Below are 7672 nucleotides of genomic sequence, written 5' to 3'. Positions count from 1 at the left end.
CTTATTTCAGTTTTTACGCAAATTCATAATTTGGTAGTTTCCAGCGTGTTAAAAATCACTGGAAGTTGGGGCCTGCAGGGGGTGTGGTAGTTAAGTGCGCTGGACTCCCACATGGCAGACCATGGGTCGAGTAGTCCCAGACCTGGCAGCTTGCTTTCTTTTTCCCTCTCTCTCTTTCTCTTGCCCTGTCCCTCTCTGTTCAAATTAAACAATAAATAAATAAATAAAAAGTTAAATAATTTTTAAAATTACTTTTTTTTTTTGGAGAGGTTTTTGCTATAGGGCGCATGCACTCGTCAGACAGAGAGAGACATAGAGACAGAAAGCGAGAAATCACCCCTCAGGGGGATGGTCATGTCATAATCCCTTCTCCTCCATTCTCCTCTTGGGATCTTGGGCACGCACGCATGCGCGCCTGGCATGAGTTTTAAGCCACCGGGTCTGGGACTTGTACCGTGGTTGGCTATGTGCGAGTCCAGCGACATAGCCATTACGCTAACTGCTGGTTCCCAATAATTTTAAAAATTACTGGAAGTTCTGTTAGAGAGAATGTGTTCTTAGGTATCCACTATTTTTTATTTTTTATTTTTTTTAGATTTTATTGCCCAGGGACACACAGAGAGAGAAAGCATCCTCCAATGAGATGTAGTCATGCCTAATCCTTTTTCTTCCATTTCTTCATCCCATCAGGATTTTAGCCATGCATGCATGTGCACTTGGCATATTTTTCAAGCTGTTGGACTTGGGATTCCATGTGGAATTCAGCTCTCTATGCCCTATGTTTAACTGCTGCACTGTGGGACAGATCCTGTATTTGCTTTTAAAAAGTAGTTAATATATTGGGACCAGCAGTTAGCATAATGGCTATGTCACTGGACTCCCATGTAGTCGACCGCGGTTCGAGTCCTGGACCTGGTGGCTTAAACTCACGCCGGGCACGGGTGCGTGTGTGCCCAAGATCCCGAGAGGGAATGCGGCGTGGCCATCCCCCCTGGGGGGTGATTTCCTGCTTTCTGTCTCTCTGTCTCTTTCTGTCTGTCTGGCGAGTGCACACGCCCTATAGCAAAAATCTCTCCAAAAAAAGAAAAAAAAAGTAGTTAATATATAATGAAAATGGCACTTTTTCTGTGTGATCTTCCTTCTCCAAATGTGTAACCCCATGGTTAATCATGAGGCAAATAGACAAATTCCAATAGAGGAGCATTCTACAATACATCTGATCAGTATTCCTTGTCAAAGTAATTGTCTTAATTCATTTTGTGCTCTTGTAACAAACTATCTGATACTGGTTAATTTGCAAAGACCAGACATTTATTTTTTCAGAGTTCTGGAGATTGGGAAGCCAAAGATCAAAACATCAGCATGTTTGGTTGCCTTGTAGAGATCTGGTCTCTGCTTCCAAAATGGTGCCTTGAATGGTGCATCCTCCAGAAGGGAGGGAAGGACAGCTGTGTCCTCACATGGCAGAAAGCAGAAGGTCAAAAAGGACCTCACACTACAAGAAGCGTCTTTTTTAAGGACCTGAATCCCACTTCTAAGGGAGATTTTATGGCCTAATCACCTCTAAAGGCCACACTTCTTTTTTTAAATATTTATTTATTTATTTATTTCCATTTATTATTATTTTGTAATTTGACCAGAAAGAGACAGAGAAAGAGAGAGGAAAAGAGAGAAATCAAGCTGCCAGTTCCAGGACTCGAACCACGATCAGCCATGTGGGAATTTAGCACCTTCAACCACCATGCCACCTGCTGGCCCCTAGGCCCCACTTCTTAATACTATTACATTGGCAACACCTGGATTTTGGAAGGAACACATTCAAACCACAGCAACATCAAAAACTAGAAAAACCTGAGAAACTGTCATAGCCAAAGGTGCCTGAGGAGGTATAATGATTAAATGCCATGTAGATCCTGGGTGGGATCCAAGAAAAGAAAAGGAACATCAGATAAAAAATAAGGAAATCTGAATAAAGTATGAACTTGAGTTAATAACATATTAATATTGGTTCATTAATCATAAAAATCTACCAAATTAATATAATTAATATATAATTAATATGGGAAACTGGGAGAGTGGAGTAAGTGGGAGATTTCAGCACTATGTGCTCAATTTTTCTGTACATTTGAAATTGTTCTAAAAGAAAAAGTCTATTAATAAAAAATAAACTGCATTTTAAAAATGAAATTAAAATAAAACATTTGTGAAATATGTGAAAGCTCTGCAAGACTTAGATGAAACTCAGGATTCTGCAGAATATACATGAGAATCACTGGCCTAATCAATATAAATGATTTTTTTTTTTTGAGAGGTTTTAGCTATAGGATATGTGTGCTTGCCAGAAAGACAGAGAGAGACAGAGAGAGAGAAAGCGAGAAATCATCCCCCGGGGGGATGGCCATGCCGCAATCCCTTCTCCTCCATTCTCCTCTCGGGATCTTGGACACTCAGGCACACGCGCCTAGCGTGAGTTTAAGCCACTGGGTCCGGGACTTGAACTGTGGTCAACCTCATGGGAGTCCAGCAACATAGCCATTATGCCAACTGCTGGTCCCACAATATAAATGATGTTTAAGAAAATTCAATTTCCAGCACAGGAGTCCTTACTATGCATGTTATTGCCAAACTGAAACCATGCAAATGATCTTTTTTTTTTTTTGAGAGATTTTCACTGTAGGGCGCGTGCGCTTGCCAGACAGACAGAGAGAGACATAGAGACAGAAAACGAGAAATCACCCCCCAGGGGGGATGGTCACGCTGCAATCCCTTCTCCTCCATTCTCCTCTTGGGATCTTGGGCACACACGCACACGCACCCGGCGTGAGTTTTAAGCCACCGGGTCCGGGACACGAACCGCGGTCGACTACGTGGGAGTCCAGCGACATAGCCATTACGCTAACTGCTGGTTCCCAGCAAATGATCTTCATAATCAATGGGGGAAATGAACAATTGTTTAGCAACCTTTCAAAATTTTTTACCTAACATTAAAAACTTTTGTTTTTGGTTATAATAAGTAGGGGAATGAAAAAAGTTATAAAACTTACAATATCTATTTAGTGCACTGCGATTTAAAACATTAGAAATATTGGCCCAGCCTGGTGGTTTAGTCTGTAGCAAACAGAAGTGCAATTCTGAAAGTCCCAGGGCTGACTGTGTGTTCAGATTCCTCAGCTGACTTGAAGATACACCAGGCGTGTGTGTGTCCACAATCCTGATAAGCTGGAGACCAGGGAAAGGGGATTGCAGTGTGATGAGACCTGGATGAAGTTGCTTCTCTCTCTCTGTATCTCATGTGCATGTGCTCTCTATCATGAATAAAATAGTCATAACACTATTTTGATGATAGAGATTACCACTTCCATGGTTCTTAGTCATTAGATCCCTGATGATCCTTAAATTCTGATCTTTAAAAGAAATGTTCAGGGCTTGCCCTGTGGCCTGTGGTTGAGGGAGCTAGATCCCATATGGCTGGCTGTGTAGTTCAAATCCTAGCCCCCAGAGCTTAGAAAACATGCTGGGATGTATGCCCCAAATCCCAACAGAATGGAGAAATGGAGAAGGAATTCCAGCATGGCCATGCCCTATTAGGGGTGCTTTCCTTCTCTCCTTCTCTGTCCCTGTCTTTCTCTGATGAGCGTATGTGCCCTCTGGCATTGAAGAAAGCAATGTACAAATGTCCTATGTCTGTATCTATGTGTTCTCTGCCTGCAATGGAAACAGATGGTACTTGCCTCTGGTCCTCTTCACTTTGTGAACTCTTTAAAAATCTCTGTTGACACTTCTGGCCTTGATACTTCTGCATAGTTTTTGGCTCTGCCTACTGTCTTGGTTTTAGGGTATGTTGCTGAGAATTTGTAATGAGGAATGCCCACTTCACTTTTCATTCAAGGATGGAAAAAGAAAAGCTAGCATGGACCAGTGACAATCTGCATCCTAAAGAAAAGAGAACTATCATCCCTGAAGACTTAGAAAAGCCTGCTTCTCCAGGACCAGCAGTTAGCGTAATGGCTATGTCGCTGGACTCCCCTGTAGTCGACTGCGGTTCGAGTCCCGGACCTGGTGGCTTAAACTCACGCCGAGCGTGTGTGCGTGTGTGCCCAAGATTCCAAGAGGAGAATGGAGAAGAAGGGATTGTGGCGTGGCCATCGCTCTTGGGGGGTGATTTCTCACTTTCTATCTCTGTCTGTCTGGCGAGTGCACATGCCCTATAGCAAAAACCTCTCCCAAAAAAAAAAAAAGAAAAAGAAAAGAAAAGCCTGCTTCTGAAAATGCTTTTACTAGAAAAAGCAGAAGCATTTGTTGGAAAATATGTGCTTAAAGTATTTTCGTTTTTTTTTGGTTCCAACCTTGGAGGTGGTCAGCAGGTCCCTATTCTGGGTGGTGCAGAGCCTGGGGACTGGAGGGGGGTAAAAGGGGGGCCAAATGGGGGTGACTCCATAGCCGTGAAGTCGAAGCCAGAGGCCAAAATCAGGCAACCTTGGAGGTGGCCAGCAGGCTCCCGTCCTGGGTGGTGCAGGGTCTGGGGACGAGGGGCCCCAGATTGGGGGCAACCCCACAGCTGTGAAGCCAAACCCAGAGGCCCTCTGTTTTTTTTTTTAAAGAATTATTAATTTTATTTTATTTATTATTTTTAATTTACCAGAGAGAGACAGAGAGCGAGAGAGAGGGAAAGTAAGAAAAAAAGCCACTAAGTCCAGGACTAGGACCACAGTCAGCCATGTGGGAGTCCAGTGCCTTAACCAGCACACCACTACTTGACCCAAAGTGTTTTCAATAAAATAAAAGCCAGTGGCCACCAAAAGACATCCAGATGATTGACCAGAGACCCAAATGTGATGTAGATAGAGATGAAAGAGGTGTTAGCTGAGAGAGAAAAGATTACAATTAAAAAAAATTGCACAAGAAGCAGAATTGACATTGCAAAAAATAGAATTCCTAGTGTGTGAAGATATCCTTGAGAACAGCTCCCAAATTATGAAAACAGAAACAAAACAAAATTCTTACAATAGACAGTAGAAGAAAAGGTGGTAGATGCAGAGAACAAAAAGAAATCAAACGTAGGAATCAGCTTTTATTGTAGGCGTGGAGAAAGAACAAATGAAACAGAAGTAATAGTCCAAACATATCTTGAAAGAAGAAAGTTTCCTGAATGAAAACAATAGCAACAGCAGCAACAACAACAACAGAAAATCCACCTCAGACCATTTATTGAAAGGACTTAACAGTGTTTTTTTTTTTTTTCCAAACTTAACTTTTAGAAGAGTTATATCTATCTGTATTTTGGTAAGGCATACATTTTTTTTTTTGAAAGGTTTTTGTTTATAGGGCGCGTGCGCTTGCCAGACAGACAGAGAGAGAAAGAGAGACAGAAAGCGAGAAATCACCCCCCAGCGGGGGTGGCCACGCCGCATTCCCTTCTCCTCCATTCTCCTCTCGGGATCTTGGGCACACACGCACACGCGCCCAGCGTGAGTTTTAAGCCACCAGGTCCAGGATGCGAACCACGGTCAACTACATGGGAGTCCAGCGACATAGCCATTACGCTAACTGCTGATCAAGGCATACATTTATAATTAAATTATATTTCCTTTTTTTTTTTTTAAGGAATAAACCAACAATCTCCAAGACAATGGGAAAGCAGATGGAGGAAGGAGAAGATAACAACAAATAAAAATGTCAACAAAATTTTGAGAGTTGAAAAACAGATGGACTACTGGTAACTGACTTCAGAGACTACCGAAAGAAAAAGGCTAAATGCTTATGGAGTGAGTGTATGAGAAAAACGCCAGAGTCCGAGATGGCTCAGGATTTGGTGGCAGCAACAGCCTCTGAAAGTGCGATATAACCGCTATTGGAGGCACAAAGTGGCCTCAAATATGAAGACAACTAAATCTCCTCTTCCACTCATCACAAGCTTGTGATGACTCTTCTCCCAGAGAAAGCAAAACGTCAAAGGTTTACTCTCCAGAAAAATTAATGCAGAGAGAGCCTGGACTCAGACTCAACTAAGAGTAAGGGGACAGTTGTGAAAGCCACAAGGTGAGCTCTTTAGTCTCTTTACCTGCTGTGCTCTGAGAACACCAGAGCCAGACCTATACTTCCTAGATCAGAGGAGTCTTTTCTGCAAAGCCTGCATTTGGAATTATCTGGAAGTTATGGATAATGAAGATGTTAGATTTTTGGAACAAAAGGTAAAGATTTTACAAAGTTCTTTAATAATGAATCCTGTGAAATGTATTTTCCTATCACTAGAGAGTTCATTTGAATTTAAGTTGAATTTCCCAGATCAGGAAAATGAAATCAAACAGTTTTTCTCCAAAGTTAGGAATATGGCTTTCTTTAGTTTATACCTGTTTGGACTTGCTCAGTGAACTTTCATGAAAAACTTTTATTCATTAAGCTTTTTGAATCTGTAAAGTTACGACTTTCTCTAAATTTGGTCAGCTTTCAGCCATTATGTCTCCAAATACATTTTTTTTTTTTTGCACCAATCTATTTCTCCTCTACTTCTGGAATTCCATTGATATAAATTTAATCTTTCTGATAATGTCGTAAAGGTCCTTGTGGTTGTACTCATCTTTTTAAATTCAATTTTCCAGGGGTTTTTTGGCCCCTCTATTCTTCAGATTAAAAAATTTTATTGACCCAATTCAAGCTCATTGATTCTTTGTTCATTCATCTCCATTTTGCTCTTGAACCTATCCAATGCATATTTTCTTTCTTTCTTTTTTTGTAGAGGTTTTTGCCTTGGGGCACATGCACTCGCTGGAGAGAGGAAGAGACAGAGACACTGAGAGGGAAAGTAAGAAATCACCCCAGTGGAGATGGCCACGTTGCAGTCCCTTCTCCTCCACTCTCCTGGGATCATGGGCACGTGTGCACATGTACCTGGTGTGAGATTCAAGCTACTGTGTCCAGGACTCAAACCGCTATGGGCCATGTGAGAGTCCAGCGATATAACTGCTATGCCATCTGCTGGTCCTTATTTATTTTTAAATAATTTGTTTATTTATATTTTCTGAGCAAGAGAGAAAACACCCCCAACAGGATCCTAACACCACAATCCACCTCCAGCTTCAGCTAGTCTCAAATAATGGGCATATACATGCTCAGCATTCTTATGGAGGTCTTCAGGCACAAACCTGACCTTTGACAATTTTATTAAGTGGTACAGTTAAAAAGCCAGCACTCACTAACCCCTGGAGTACAGAAATGAAGGAGCAGGTGTCTGCTACATTAAACAAACAAACAAAATCTCTCCATTTGAATCAGGTGAGATGAAAAATCTCAAGAGAAGTTCTATAAGGTGGCCTATGGGAGAACAAATTTTAAAAGGGCAAAACATGAAGTTAAATTTAGTTCCCTCTGGAAAGTGTAATCTGGGGAGCTAGCACCACGTCTAAACATTCCAAACAAGTTGAAAACTCAGAACTCCAGCACTGATTTTTATTTATTTATTTATTTATTTGGAGAGGTTTTTGCTATAGGGCACGTGCGCTTGCCACACAGACAGAGACAGAGAGACAGAAAGCGAGAAATCACCCCCCCCCCCGGGAGGATGGCCACATCACAATCCCTTCTCCTCCATTCTCCTCTCAGGATCTTGGGCACACACACACACGTGCCTGGAGTGAGTTTAAGCCACCAGGTCAGGGACTGGAACCGCGGCCAA

This window comes from Tupaia chinensis, unplaced genomic scaffold (assembly GCF_000334495.1).
Source record: "Tupaia chinensis unplaced genomic scaffold, TupChi_1.0 Scaffold000093_1, whole genome shotgun sequence".
NCBI lineage: Eukaryota > Metazoa > Chordata > Mammalia > Scandentia > Tupaiidae > Tupaia > Tupaia belangeri.
The sequence above is the reverse complement of the archived record's forward strand: the minus strand, read 5'-3'. Positions refer to the sequence as shown.